General features: G+C 34.9%; 1 protein-coding gene across 1 annotated transcript in view; it reads left to right on the top strand.

Annotated features, from left to right (window-relative positions):
- Window positions 1–16,973, top strand: part of LOC140159567 (uncharacterized) — a 158,127-nt gene that overhangs the window by 125,834 nt on the left and 15,320 nt on the right. The window lies entirely within an intron of this gene.

Below are 16,973 nucleotides of genomic sequence, written 5' to 3' on the forward strand. Positions count from 1 at the left end.
AATGAAATTTCCTTTAAAAAAGAATATGGGCCCCCAATGCCATAAAAAAGGTCGATAGTCAGCAAATAGTTTACAAACAAGTAAGAGGTTTCATCGACAGCTTTAGCATGAGCACATGAATAATCTCTATGATTCCATTTGTTATTCAAGTGCCTGTTCTTCAAGTGCCTGTTTAATATTTCACCGTGCAAGAATATCCATATCATTACATTCTGTCTCGTTAAGGGAAGGGGTATGAACGTTTGGACAGTATTTATTGTGGGACATTAGAGCACATCAGACATATCGAATTGCATTCTGAATACGAAGAATGTCCTTCTGATATCAAATAATTTTCATTTTATGAAATTCGCAATGTAATAAACATTTTATGGCAAATCATTAAAAATTGATATTTTTGATATTTAACAGTACTCGAAGTAAATTTTATAAATCTGATGATTTATATTTAAAGTGTATGTAGGTGGGATGAAAAGCCGACGATCAATTGAAAATTTTGACCTTTCGTATTGAAGATATGGATTTTTTTTCCCAAAACACCAAAATAAAAAAGGTCTTTTTGGGAAAAAAATCCATATCTTCAATATGAAAGGTCAAAATTTTCAATTGATCGTCGGCTTTTCCTCCCAGCTACATACACTTTAAGACTACATCATTAAATTTATAAAATTTACTTCGAGGACTGTTATATCTCAAAAATTTGAAAAATATCAAATTTTAAAAATTTGTCATAAGATTTGTATTAGATCGTGAATTTCATAAAATGAAAATTATTTGATATCAGAAAGACATTCTTCGTATTCAGAATGCAATTTGATAGGTCTGATGTGCTCTCATGTCCCACAAAAAATACTGTCGAAACGCTCATTCCAGATCCCTTAATGGAAGTGATCTAAAAGTAGTATTGTAAAAGTTGATTTTATTATAAAAAATAGATTTTTTTAAATTTATTTCTTGCCACAAAATGTTAGTTTTTACTGTCTACAGCTAAACAAATGAGGTAAAACAAAGAAAATAGTTTCCATTCCTGCGGCGATTTTGTCAGTGTTATGTCAGGTATTCGACAGGTTCAATGTTTTGTAGATTCACGTGAATAAGTTTCAACCATGAGCAAGATTAATTAATATAAATTCCGTGAATCAGATTTTGTCACAACTACAGCATGTAAGGGCTTGATTTTTACAGGGTATATGTTAGTTTTACACTCGTCATAACGTCATAATTTTGAAAACAAAATTGAGGGCGTCCTCCTCCTCCTCAGCAAATGTTACAATAATAATTATTTACTTTCTTACTATCATCAACAAATTATTATTGGGTTTGAGATTTGCTTCTTTTGAATGTAAGTCTTACAACTGAAATAACTTTGTGTGTATATTTATACTTTATTTTTTAATACACCGAGTTAAAACCAATCATATTCCTCGATGGTTGGTAAAACAGACTAAAGAAACACCAAAATGTTTTAAGCTAATAATGGGACCAGTCTTTGCTCTTATTTCATATAGCACAAACAAAATTAGCATGTAGCCTTACACCGAGTTAAAAACCAATCATATGCCTCGATGGTTGGTAAAACACACCAAATAAGCCACCAAATGCTTTAAGCTAGTTATGGGACCAGTCTTTGCTCTTATTTCATATAGCACAAACAAAATTAGCATCTAGCCTTAGACCGAGATAAAAAAAAACAATCACATTCCTCGATGGTTGGTAAAACATACCAAATAAACGACCAAATGGTTTAAGCTAATTATAGGACTTTTTTTTGCTCTCATTTCATATAGCATGAAACAAAATTAGCCTATATAGCCTAATTACACCAAGTTAAAAACCAATCATACTCCCCGATGGTTGGAAAAACAGACCAAATAAACCACCAAATATTTGAAGCTAATTATTGGACCAGTCTTTGCTCTCATTCCATATAGCACAAACAAAAGTATGGGACCAGTCTTGGCGCTCATTTCATGTAGTACAAAAAAAAATTAGCCTGTCGCCTTACACCGAGTTAAAAATCAATCATATTCCTCGATGGTTGATAAAACAGACCAAATAAGCCACCAAATCTTTAAGCTAAGTATGGGACCAGTCGTTGCTCTCATTTCATGTAGCACAAACAAAATTAGCTTGTAGCCTTACACCGAGTTACAAACAATCATATTTCTCGATGGATGATACAACACAACGATTGCATTTTTGCTCGAAATACAAATATATAAATGATACGGTTAGATTCCTGTAAGCTTTTTTAAAACTAAAACGCGTAAAAACATCATGGGCAAATAACATTTTCAGATTGTAAGATTCCTATTGCCTCACTGCTTTTGTTGTTGAAAGATTACAAATATTTTGCCCCAAATTATGCAAATGATACGGTTAGATTCATGTAAGCTTTTTTAAGACTAAACGCGTAAACACATCATGGGCAAATAACATTTTAAGATTGTAAAATTCCTATTGCCTCACTGCTTTTGTTGTTGAAAGATTACAAATATTTTGCCCCAAATTATGTAAGTGATACGGTTAGATTCCTGTAAGCTTTTTTTTTAAACTGAAAACGCGTAAACACATATTGGGCAAATCATATTTTACTTATCAACTTGCAAATCAGAACCTTCTGAACCCCGGGTCTGAACCTTCTGAAGTTGTAGTCAGCAGGGCGAAAACCGCAAATCGCTAACTATTGTATATCTCTAACGATCTTATACCGCAAACCATATTGTTTACCTCTTACTATGAGTAGACGTTCAAGGTTAAATCATGTATTGCGCCTCAGAAAAAAGTTTCTACATTATATATTTTCCCAAAATAAATTAAAGGAAGAAATTAAATGGAATTTGTCTTATCTTATATTATATTCCAATTTTGATGATTGGCCACATGCGGTAACGGTACATAATAATCATATGCAAATGAATGAGGTAAAATATTCTTGCTAATTTTATTTTCAATTTTGTAAAATTCGATTGACTTTGTATAGGGAGTGTTTCGGGCAGGTTGCAAAGTTTTTGTCTTGTGGTGTATGCTCTATTCTTTAGTGCACCTTGGTACAACATGAAATTCCAGGGAGGTGTCACCGATTGGAAAAAGATGGCTCAGTAGTTAAAACTAAAAAGTGCGTCCTACACGTATATACGTTCTGATTTCTAAGATGATAAAATTCCTATTGCCTCACTGCTTTTGCTCGTGTGTTTTCGTGCAAATCGACTCCTCAGTGCCAGAAGTGGGTAAGTGCAATAGCTGCCTTGTAAACATTTGGCAATTTACACACAGGATATTGTACTCATCTACACATGGCAGCTACACATGGCAGCTATTGCACTTATCCACTTCTGGCACTAAGCAGTTGAAATATCTCCCGATCTTATTATACCGAAAACAATGTTGTTTACCTCTTACTATGAGGTAAAGTATAAGGTTGAATTATGTATTGTGCCTCAGACATTTCTATATTTTCTTACCCAAATTTAAAGGAAGGAAGTGAATTGCCTGCATATGAAATTAATTGCCCCATACTTAACGAATGACGTGTCCTTTATTCGAAGGTGCTCTATTCTATCTAACTCGCTCCACGTGGGTTGTTGACTTTTCTTTAAAAAATTACAAATTTGATAATTGTACATCTTCATTAACATATTTGGAATCATCATGAAACATGCATTAACATGAGTACAAACAAGCCTAGTTCGGTGGTTCTTGAGATAGCTCGTGATATTTTGAGAAAATTTTTGCAAAACTTATGTTGAAGACTATGGGTAGCATGAATAGCATCAAAGAATACATGAATAAAACAGGTTTTGGGTAAAAACCAGTCGAAGGGTCCGGCTTTTATTTTTAACCAGAACTAGGGTCATGCTCGTTTTAACCAGAACGTGCATATTATAAATATCAATCCTTTTGTCTTACGGTTTGAGTGTCGAAATTATATAACTGTTAATTAACAATATGCCCTACCCAAAAATGTTTTTCATAATTATGCGCAGTCTAATCTAAAGACAGTCTGGTGTATAACCTTTCAAAGTTAAGAAGCTACCAATAGAAGTTATTGAAAGTGAGGGACAACTTTTTGAATGGCCCTAGTACATTATTGTCGAGTACGTTTCTTCCCCAGCTGCTGAGCCAAGTTTCTATTGTAAACTGACACTTTCAAGTTGAAATCTTTGTTAAGGGGGCACACAGGATCACTCAAACTCGGAAATTTTAAACATTATTTTGTGTTGTATTTTTAAAAGTAATGATGATCAGTACATAAAAGTATACATTTTCAGAAAGGAAATGACACACGGAATCCAACTAGCACGGCAGATTTCTGCAAAAAATGTATTCTTCTATGTACTTATCATCATTACTTTTAAAGATACAATACAAAACAATGTCTAAATTTTGCCACTTTGAGTGATCCTGTGTGCCACCATAAGAAGAAGATTTTATTATTCTATCTTCTTTGCCCTCACTTCTCCACTTTATGCTTCCCACATTTTTCTTGACATTGTTAACCTTTCCAATTCATCTTTAATATTGAAGCGTTCCACCCAATTTACTTTCATAGCATTTGTTTACGTTTTAGAGCACTCTCAGTTATGCATTAACAACACCGCATACGAGAATGCCATAATGAAAATTTTTAGTTTAAAAAGGAATGGGCGCCAAATACCATAAAAAGGTCGATAGTCATCACCAAATAGTTTAAAAACAAGTAAGAAGTTTCATTGACAGTTTAGAATGAGCACATTCTCATGAATAATATCTATGATCCCATTTGAAATTCAAATGCCTGTTTAATATTTCACCGTGCCAGAATACCCATATCATTATATGCCAGCGCAAGTGTAAAAAAAAAATTAAATTATTGCTTAAAAGTGAAATTTGGCATTTTTGAAATGACAAATTTGGCAAAAAACAAAGAAAACTGCAGTACTGACGAAGTTTAAGTCCCATTGAAATACATGTAGCTAATTTATATACTGTCAGTATCTAAATTACAGATTCGTGTAAAATTTCTTATTTTGTCTTAAATACACGGCTTTCGGCTGAGCCACTCGCATGTTAGCCCATCTATGACAATGACAAAAGTACCAAAATTTGTAATTTTGATGATTTTTACGATCGTCCGGATGAGCAAATTACTGAATGGGCATTTAATTATAAAAACATAGACTGTTGTCACAAAATTTCAATTTTTATTATCAGATTATGTGCCCCTTATTTAGAGCTAAACAATGAGGTAAAACAAAAGAAATAAATTCAATTCCTGCGCCGATATCGTAAATGCGTGTCAGGTCAGGTATTCGATCGTTAATGTGTCGCGGCTCAATGTTTTGTAGATTCACGCGATTAATCTTCAGCCATGCTGCCCATGCACAAGGTTTATTAATATAAATTAAATGTCGTGTTCCGTGAATTGATTTAAAATATCAGATTTTGTCACATCAACAGCACATAACCCAGAATTTCGAAAACATAATCCTCCTCCTCAGCAAATGATAATTGCTTACTTTCTTACTATCATCAACAAATTATTATTGGGTTGGAGTTTTGCTTCTTTTGAATGTAAGTCTTGCAACTGAAATATTTACCCAACAAACACAAAACGTTTAACAAAAAACATTTAAAATGTAAAAGCTATAAAACGTTGTAATAATATGCTTCATGTAAAACATTCTAACACAATGTTGACAAAATAAACAAAAACGTAAAATATTTTCATGAACTTTTCATATAACCCGACATTTAAATGCTATTCAAATACGTTTTAAAAACATTTTTGTGTGTCCTTGGTTATGAGTAGATAGTAGGGTAGGGTTGGTATGCCGGCGCATCCCCTTTCCAAGTTTACCAGCTGGTTCCCTTATACACACCAAATAAACCACCAAATGCCCTAAGCTAATTATGGACCAGTCTTTGCGCTCATTTCATATTGCACAAACAAAATTAGCCTGTAGCCTTACACCAAATTAAAAACCAATCATCAAGGTTGGTAAAACAGAACGATTGCCTCTTTTACTCCAAATACAATTATGTAAGTGATATGATTTAATTCCGGTCGGATAGCAACGTTGGGAAAGTATTTTTGTGGGACCTGAAAACACATCAGACCACTCAAATTGCATTTTGAATACGAAAAGACTTCAAATTTGTAGGTCTTTTTAGGAAGGCAAAGAACATCCTACTTGTCCTAGGTGCAAAAACTGTTGGGGGATTTCGACAACTTTCTACTGCCAGATGCCATTGCCACTTTGGCTTCAGATCGTAGTACATGGAGAAACTTTGTAGTCGCCTGCTTCGCAGCCGAATGAAATGAAAATGAAGGTCAAAATTTTCAAATGATGAACGGATTTTCCTCCAAACTACATATCACATATCATTAGATTTAGCCAATTTACTTCGAGGACTGTGAAATATGAAAAATATTTTTAACAAAACAATTTTTAATAATTTGCCATGAAATTTGTATTATATCACGAATTTAAAAATATCAAAATTATTTGATATCAGAAGAACAATCCACGTATTAAGAATACAAAAATATTGTCCAATTGTTGCTATCTTAACCCTTACGCCTTTTTATGCTGAAAAAGCGTAAACACATCATTGGCAAATTATATTAATCGTTCAACAACAAAAGTAGTGAGGCAATATGAATCTTATCATCTTAACTATCAGAACGATTATCTCTAACGATCTTATTATACCGAGAACCGGGCTCTTACTATGAGAGAAGAAATTATGTATTGTGCCTCAGAATTTTTTCTATATTCTATATTTGAAATGAAAATTTGAATATTACTGTTTTCCATTTGTTGATGATTGGTCACATACATGACACGCCAAACTACGGTTACGGTGTTCTACACAGATTTGCTTGAAATCATACAGATATGTAAATTTATGAGGTAAATTTATCTTTCAGCTAATTTTGATTTCAATTTTGTATCATTGCAAAATTCTATTGACTTTGAATAGGGAGTGTTTTGGGCAGGTTGCAAAGTTTTGTCTTGTGGAGTGTGCTATATTCTTTAGTGCACATCGGTGCAACAAGAATGTTACAGGAATTCCAAGGAGATGTCACCAATTGCAAAAAGATAGTGATACGTGTTAAAAAATAAATGGCTCAGTAATTACGACGAACGTTGAACCTATTTTAAAACTAAAAAGTTACTCCTGTACGTGTTTGCACAAAAACACATACGCAAAAGCAGTGAGGCAATAGGATTCTTATCATCTTGCAAATCAGACCATAGTCCTATTAGAACGTAATCTCTAAGGATTCTTATTTTTCTGAAAACCATGTTGTTTACCTCTTACTATGAGGTGAACTATAAGGTTGAAATATGCATTGTGCCTCAGACATTTTTCTACATTCTACATTTCCTTTCCCTAATTTTAAAGGAAGAAAATGAATTGCCCGTATATGAAATGCCCCATACTAAACGCGCGACGTGCCCTTTATTGGGGGGTGCTCTATTTTATTTCAATTAATATGGCACCTGTAGCTGTGTACCTTTGATCTCCGATGACCTTCAAAACCAACCGGTAAAGACGGAACGCCCGGTACTGATCTGTATCCTATCCAAAATATCAGATCGATGTGTCAAACCACTGCAAAACGCATAGCCGCACAGACAGACACACCCCTACACCCCCCCCCCCACACACACACACCCGACAGACAGACAGACAGACAGACAGACAGACAGACAGGTATGAATAAAACAGTTTCCGGTCAAAATCAGTTTATTAACCAGAATTAGGGCCAGACTCGTTTGGTTGCCTAAGTTATAATGACTGTTAATTAATAGTACAGTAGTATATTTAAAACAACAGCCACAATACTTACTGTTTGCAGAGCTGTGGTAGCTTGCAACCTGCAGGTCTTCTTTAGCCACTGAAGAGATTATTCCAATTGACTTGCCTATTGACTACCAGATATTGATTAATTAATACTATATCCTAGCCAAAAATGTTCTTCTTTTCATAATTATACACATAAGAACTATAACTGTTATTGAAAGTATTGGTATTTTGAAACTGTTATTGAAAGTATTGGTATTTTGAAACTGTTATTGAAAGTATTGGTATTTCTAAACTGTTATTGAAAGTTTTGGTATTTTTAAAGGTGTGTGAATGTTGTTTACTGAATTAGATCTTTTTCATAATCTCTTTTTGAGGTAAAGCAAAATAACCAACAACGTCACTTACGTGTATTTTTGATTCGTATCGCGTGTCGATATGTTATTGACATGAAATCTTTATTTATCTTTAAGAAGGTATAAGTAGACAAAGGAAGTGTCTAAATGTTAGGGTCTGAGTAGCACAGGTCTTCGTCCATGGGTTCTCTTCCAATTACCGTCAGGCATGTCAAAACATTGGACTTCTTCAAAACCAATTTAAAAACTCACTTGTTTGTTTAATTTTTTGCTTGTCTGGAGATTGTTTTGTTTATTATTGGAGAATGTCAATGTACACCAGGCACAAAAAGAAACTAGTCAGTTATATTCATCCTTGCTGTTCAAAAACTTGATAATTTTGGATTATTCTGAAATATACTTGATTGAAATGTACTTTATTGATTGGCCCGTGGTGCTTGTGTGCAATACAACGATACGTTCCCATTGAAAATCGTTGAAAATGCAACTTTTGATTTTGGGGTTTGAGGCTTTGGAGGCGCATATCTTGGTCAATTCTTGTTTGTTTTTCACGAATATGGTGTCAAATGAGAAAGCAAAGTCCAATTAACAAAATTTATATTTCAGAATAATCTACAATTATCAATTTATTGAACAGCAAGGATGAATATAACGGACGCGTTTATTTTCGTGCCTGGAGTATGGGTTATTTTGGAAAGCGCTGTAATTCTTGGGGGAGCTATGTAAATTTTTGGTTGTTCCTGGTTGCATTGGATTGTACAGACCCTACTAGAATACTATGTCACTCGTCCCAATAAACAATTCTGTCCTCCCGTAAGATACCACGGGGCAATTCGCATGATAATACAATAAAAGAGATGATAGGTATGAATAGTTGTGGAATCAAACTAGAGACCTGTCCTTCTGTCACTTAGAACAAGGAAGTGTAGTGGCACTTTCCTGCATAGCGGTACGATTGCTTTCCACTTCTGTGTGCACAATCTAAAGCTGTATTGCTACGCGACAAAAGTGAACTGTGCTTTAAGGGCTGGGGTATGAACGTTTGGACAGTATTTATTGTGGGACATTAGAGCACATCAGACATATCGAATTGCATTCTGAATACGAAGAATGTCATTCTGATATCAAATAATTTTGATTTTTGAAATTCGCAATTTAATACACATTTTATGGCAAATCATTAAAAATTGATATTTGATCTGATGATTTATACTTAAAGTGTATGTACTATGTAGGTGGGATGAAAAGCCGACGATCAATTGAAAATTTTGACCTTTCGTATTGAAGATATGGATTTTTTTCCCAAAACACCAAAAAAATTAGGTCTTTTGGGAAAAAATCCATATCTTCAATATAAAAGGTCAAAATTTTCAATTGACCGTCGGCTTTTCCTCCCTGCTACATACACTTTAAGAATATGTCATTAGATTTATATAATTTACTTCGAGGACTGTTATATATCAAAATTTGAAAAATATCAAATTTTTATAATTTGTCATAAAATTTGTATTATATTGTGATTTTCAAAAATGAAAATTATTTGATATCAGAAAGACATGCTTCGTATTCAGAATGCAATTCGATAGGTCTGAGGTGCTCTCATGTCCCACAAAAATACTGTCGAAACGCAATAAACGCTCATTCTAGATCCCTTAAATGCATGCTAAATTGGCCACTCATTACCTACTAGAATTCAATTTAATTAACACCACACCACCTACTCAATCCTATGTACCTATGAAAGGTTAAACTATAAAACATTACAGAAATTAGAACAAGATGAAATAAATATACACCTTTAATCTTATACCGACACACACAGCTATATTTGTCGGAACTCCCACCAGGCACCGACTTGACACCCTTGTCTAAAACATGAGATCTGACATTCACATCAATGACATCTAGAGCAGTAGAGTTTAATGTAATGAATATGCCACAGCATGGGGAATATATGAGACATGAGACACCTCCAATAATGTGTCGAGTCTTAAGAGTTGCCACTTTAGATGGAATAAAAACAAAACCAATCTTCAAAAACTCATATCCTTGTAGACTGAATCGTGTTGTTGACTTGTTCTTGAAAAGACGAAAATCGGTACTATTGGGATTGCTAATGGGCTATTCTAGTTGAAATTCAGACAAACGCAGTTTCAAATTCAAATTTCCTGTCATGCCTCTGTTGAAGATTAAGTCCATGTTTTCCATAGAGGGTGTATAGATTTTAACTGGGATAGCCCAAGTAATGGAGCGTATAAATGTGTAATGTTTTACAATTTTGTTAATATAGGTTGGTCCGTATGGGACATACTCTTTGAGCCATAGAAAACCCACGGTCTAGACATTGAATTTCGTTATGAATTCTGCAGAATGACGAATCTAGAATTTTGAGCAATGAGTTCATGTATGCTTCTGATTCATATGGAAAGATTTCTATACAAAAACGATTCTCTTATAAACCATCAGTTTCCACCTCGATACACCTGAGCACACATTTTCGTCCCAAGAGCTTCCAAGCAGAGAACAACAAACAGTGAATCTCTCTTCCACAGTCTTTGATTACACTACACGGTTGAGTGCATATCAAAGTAGGGGCTGTGAAGCTTCTAGCTAAAAAATAGGCCTCTTTGATTGGTTTTGTCGAAACCTCAAGTGTTTCCTTCATCCAATCATAATTTTTTTTTATATCAAACGAAAGCTAACACTTCTCCCTAAATCACTTTTTAGTCACTAGGTCAACAGATAACACAACCCAATGTTATAGCAAGGCGAATGTGGAAAATCTGTTGAAAACTACCTATCCAAACACATTTTTTGACCAAAATGTAGGTTTTAAAAGTCAAAACCTCAAGTGTTCCGTACAATATTTTTCAAATTTTATGTCATTAAATGAAGAAGCACACTTATCATGATGCAGTCATGTCTACAGTAGAATTCATCTCGACCTTTGCAGGACTTAAACCCTTATTAAAAGCTATTAAACCAAGATAACACTCATTGAAGCAGCTCAACTGATTAAATCAGATCTTCTCTGGTTGTGTACAAGTGTCTGTTTTCAATGTGCGACATCGCAATAAAGCTGGTATTACAGCTTCAGTTGGGTAACCGATTATAAAGGAAACGAAAGGAAACAATGGTATGTGTACCATTGTTCACGAAATGACACAAAGAACTGCTTTTTGTTAACCAGCATTCTTCAAAATGAGCAACATAATGATTGTTGACTTAACACAGTTTGGAAATAATTTCTTCATATTTTTGGTGTTATCTGTCGTTTACATATCCTTCCTAAAACACAAAAGTACGACCCTCTCCAAACATCTAAATTAGCTAAAAATTTAGGACATGTTACAAAACTTTATTTTCTAGAACCTATTTAGAATAATTTAAATGTAGCTTTTACCGGTTTTTTTGTGGCATCCTTCAGAAGTGAGCGGTCCGATACCAATATTTTCGGTCAAATCTCCATTCAATTAACACGGGGAGTTGGCTAGCTATGCCTTGCCCTCACTCATATTTTACAAAAGTACGACCATTTCTGAACATCTAACCTAGCTGTAATTTTAGGTCATGTTAGAGAAATATATTTGCTAGAAGTTTTGGAGAATAAATAAAATATTGGCTGGTTATTTTTCACACAGTGATGTTAACTAGGCAAGTGTCCATTCTCCCAACATACATCATTTGTTGAGGTCACACGTCAATGGTGAGAGCACTGTGTATTGTGTATAGGAAAACGGACAGTAACTGCAGTATGTATTGTCCATATACTAGACTGAGCAATGGTAAATTCTCTTTAAATTGCATTATCTTGTGCAAAAAGTTACTATTTTTGCCGGTTTTGTCATACGGTTGTAAATTCAATGAACTATGACTTTTAAAAAAAAAAGCGCTTACAAATTGATATGATGTTTTACGTGGTCTTTCATTTCCACTAAAAAGTGACTGTAAATCTTACTCCCCGACGTAAATATCAAAATTTTGATTTGGGCGTATCGCACCCAAGTACAATTAATGAATTTGACAAAGAGACGAATCCTAAACTTAACTGTACAAAGTAGGTTGATCTCTTGTATAGTACAGTTGGAAACCCCGGATTTTCTATATCAAATGTCCTATATTGCTATATTGGATAGCAATGTGTATTTATAGGTATTCTCTATCAAGTGATACAAAAATAAGTACGAACATTCCTCAACATGATATTGCTATGACGTAAACATTGGGAAATCTTAAGATATTATGCACAAAATATATACCATATATTTCTGCTTTAAAATTCTCGATTTCAATCGTATTATTTGCTAAATAGACAGGGATGAATACAAGTATTTTGATAACTTATACACCAAGTTTAGAGTCCATATGTGACCAACTCCAACAAAACACGGAACAAGTCGCCAGGCATGTTTTTGAGTTATAGGCCTTTAAACATGACAAAAATCAAATTTTGGAATTCCTAATTTCATGGTATTTGACCTTGGGACTAAGTGGACTTTCACATCCTTGAAAGTACTTATTAAAACGAGGTTTATTTAATCAATAATTGACAGTTGAGTTGAACTATGATAATCCCTATTCAATCATGTGTAAAGCAGGAATCTATTAGCCCAATTACTCAGAATAGCAATTTCACGAAAATATCAAGGTATCATTTACAAAATTATCCATATCTTAAAAAGTTTGATGCTATGTACATAATTTTGGTATAATTTTAAAGCTTATTGTCTCGTGCTTTATATTTTTAAGCAGATTATGAAATGTAGAAAATGTGACTTGTTCCTGGTTTTGACAGTCACATATACTTAGGACAACCAGTAACTTCGGCAAGTTTTAAACAAATGCTCCAAATCAAGGATGAATGCTATGGTTATTAGTTGAATGCTTATTCGACCCCGCATACTACTACTTTACTCATTTCTAAGAAAAGGTGAACACTGATGACGCTATTTATCTTTAGGACACCAGTAGCGTAATAAATGAAAAAAAAAAGTGCCCCTCTGACAAAATAATGAAAGAGAAAACCAAGAGGACAAAGGAAAAAAAGGGGGCAAGGAGGCCCTTTTCTACCAAAATTCAGCCCGATCATGGAGCAAAATAGTGTAAAATACAAAATTGCTGTTCAACAACCTGATAATTCTGAAATATACACTTTGTTAATTGGACTTTGCTTTCTCATTTGAGCCCCTGTTCGTGAAAATCGAACAAGAATTGACCAAGAAATGCGCCTCAAACCCCAAAATCCAAAGTTGCAATTTCAAGGATTTTCAATGAGAACGCATCGTTGTATTGCACACAAGCACCACGGGCCAATCAATAAAGCACACGATGTAACAGGCACAATTAAATCGTTAAAATTGTAACTTTTGATTTTGGGGATTGACGGTTTGGAGGCACACATCTTGGTCCATTCTTGCTCGATTTTCACGAACAGGGTATCAAAATCAAAAAGTAAAATCCAATTAACAAAATGTGTATTTCAGAATAATCCAAAATTATCAGGTTGAACAGCAAGGATGACAATAACTGACGAGTTTCTTTTTGAGCCAACGTTTTACGCATAAAAATGTGTCCATTCATAGGACTCAATACGTGAGATCCTAAACCTTATTGTAATGAATTTTCCCCATGCGCATTGTGACCAATGGCTCATTTCCTACCAGTTCAATATATTACCCTACAGAAATAAACTGAATTGTGCCTATATAGCAAAATTACCAAAACTGAAAAATATATCCCGAGAATCTATGGCATCTCCCATGAGATACAATCGAGTATTATGTAATAGCGTGTAAAATATGCCACAGCATAAGAAATACAGACATCAAACACCTCCAATAATGCGTCAAATCTCAAGAGATGCCACTTAAGGTGGAATGAAAACAAAAACCAATCTTCAAAAATTCATATTCTTATAGCCTGAGTCGTGTTGTTGACTTTTTCTTGAGGAGACGAATATCGGTACTGGTGGGATTGCTAATGGGCTGTTCCAGTTGAAATCAAGATACCCATATCCTATGGAATTTCAAATGGAGTCACTCATTACCCATTCAGGTAACCCCATTCGAAATGGCTTTCGTAGGGGGCGTGTGTATTTCAACTGGGATAGCCCCAACTAATGGAGCGTATAAATGTGCAATGGTGTATTACAAATTTGTCGTTTACATCGGTTGGTCCGTAAGGGACACACTCTTGGATTCATGGAAAATCCACGGTCTAGACATTGAATTTCGTTATGAATTCTGTATAATGAGAATTTTAAGCAAATTGATCAACGTATCATAAATGTTCTCAATTTCTGGAGAGCCGATGGAATGGTACCAATGCTGGTCATAATTTACAGTTGAAAGGACGAAAAATAGCAAGAAATAGAACGAAGCAAAGAAAGGCCACTCCCAGCAATCAATGCTATTTTATGCAAGAGGAGTCATGATGTTCGAAACGGTGTACAGGGTTCGACAAAATACCCGTCCGATCGGCAATACCTTCAATACCAAAATCTAAATGGGAGTCAATAGAATGACGTCCGTATACCAAGTAACCAAATTAACTATTTCAAACTGTTGCGATTTTGCAACATCTTGCGAATGATAGTGAGCTTTGGCAAAACTGCATTGCTCATTTCATAGCGAGCGTGTAGACGAGTTCAAATATCACAGATATACTTTTGTAGGTCCTGTGATGTAAAGAGGGCTGAAATAACAACACTTTTGTAAAACGTAACATAACAACAATACATTTAAGCAAGTTTGCAAAATATAGTATTTGTAGAATAAACTTTTGCAAAACATCAAGGTGTTATTTGTCAATAATATATTGATCTAGATAATGAAAATCGATTTTTGTTTTTGTTTGCTGCGACCAATAACACCTCGTTTACCCTTAAACGCATGAAAATTCCCATGACTTGTAGAAACATGCTACACGCATGAAATGAATAGCAGAAATAAACACTTTTAACATTTACTGAATGTTCATAACTCCCATCAGGCCCCGACTTCACATTCCCAATCTAAAACATGAGATCTGACGTCCACATCTGTGGCCGGCATACCTGACTAGATATACAATCGAGTACAACGTTAAACATTGAAAATAGCATGTAAATATGCCAAAGCATGAGAAATACAGACATGAAAATACATCGAAGAAATGTGTCGAGTCTCAAGAGATGCCACTTTATACGTCATCAAAATACCAATAGACCAGTTTGGTCATTCCCAAAAACCTTTGCAAGAGTAACCGGAACTACGTCGTCATCGATGCGCGGGCATTATCGTTATTGCCTATTTCAACATGCGCAGTGATTATCTATGCATCGACGAACACGGTATTACTATGAATTCTGGGAATAACCGAATTGGGGAATCTTTCAAATGTCATGAAATGTCGTATTGCTCATTGAAATCGCAATGCTCCTTCGCCTCCGAAGGAGTGCCGACTGATTGTTTTTTGCAAAGACTAAAAACCGCTGTCACTCGTGGGATATCATTGGATCGCAAGAATGTGTAATGTTTGGCAAGCTCACCTGAGTCGATCGAGAATATAGCCATTATGCATCAGTATCATCATACTCGAAACTCCGCTCTACAAGTAGTAGCGAAATGGTGTCAATTTCAAGTATGGGGTACCGACAAAATAACAGCTACGTGACTCACATACGTCATATGCCTTTTGGAGAATTAACTATTTGGAAAAAAAAAGATATTTTATTACAAGTAGGTTAAATGTAATTTAATGTTATAGCAACCAGTTTTCTCTCCTAAGGATTTTCAGCGTGGGCCAATATAACCATCTACTGAAATAGATAGCTCAAAGAATGTTCATACTTTCTCAATTGACACACTTTTTCTTGTAAACCCCATTTCATCATGTTCATACGTCTGATCCATTTTTTTTAAATACTGGACGTGTTACCTCCAAAGAATTTTTAGCGAGGGCAAATAAACAATACGAATGTTGATGACTTCTAATTTGACACACTTTTTCTTGTGAACCCTATTTCATCGTGTTCATACTTCTGATCCATTTTGTTAATGCTGGACGTGTTACCTCCAAAGAATTTTTAGCGAGGGCAAATAAACAATAAGAATGGTGATGGCTTCTCATTTGACACACTTTTCGTGGTAAACCCCAATCCATTCGTCTGATCCATTTTGTAAATGCTGGACGTGTTACCTCCAAAGAATTTTTAGCGAGGGCAAATAAACAATAGGTGGCTCAAAGAATGTTGATGGCTTCTCAATTGACACATTTCTTGTTGTAAACCCTAATTCATAAGTCTGATCCATTTTTTTAAATGCTGAACCTCCACATGATTTTTAGCGAGGGCAAATATACAATAGATAACTCAACGATTGTTGATGGCTTCTCATTTGACACACTTTTTGTTGTAAATAGCCCCAATTCGCACGTCTGATCCAATGTTTTTAATGCTGGATGTGTTACCTCCAAAGGATTTTTAGCGTGGGCAAATAAACAAAAGATAGGTCTAAGAATGTTGATGGTTTCTCATTTGACACACTTTTTCTTGTAAACAGCCCCAATTCGTATGTCTGAGCCATTAATGCTGGTGCCATTTTTGACCGTACAGCCGGCAGCCTTAATCAATAGGAACTTGGATTTGTGTATGCCTAGTTAGGAATTACTTTAAATATATCTGCCTACTTACTTACCTGACGGATATAGCCCACTAGCCTGATGCTTTTAGCTTTAGCACATCCAGCCTCCTCCACAGACCACCCCACCACCTGGTGCCATGCACATCCAGGTCCCTCTGAATGACATCCTTCCATGTTGTCCTAGAGCGTCCAGATCTACTCT

The sequence above is a fragment of the Amphiura filiformis genome, chromosome 8 (assembly GCF_039555335.1).
Source record: "Amphiura filiformis chromosome 8, Afil_fr2py, whole genome shotgun sequence".
NCBI classification, from domain to species: Eukaryota; Metazoa; Echinodermata; class Ophiuroidea; order Amphilepidida; family Amphiuridae; genus Amphiura; species Amphiura filiformis.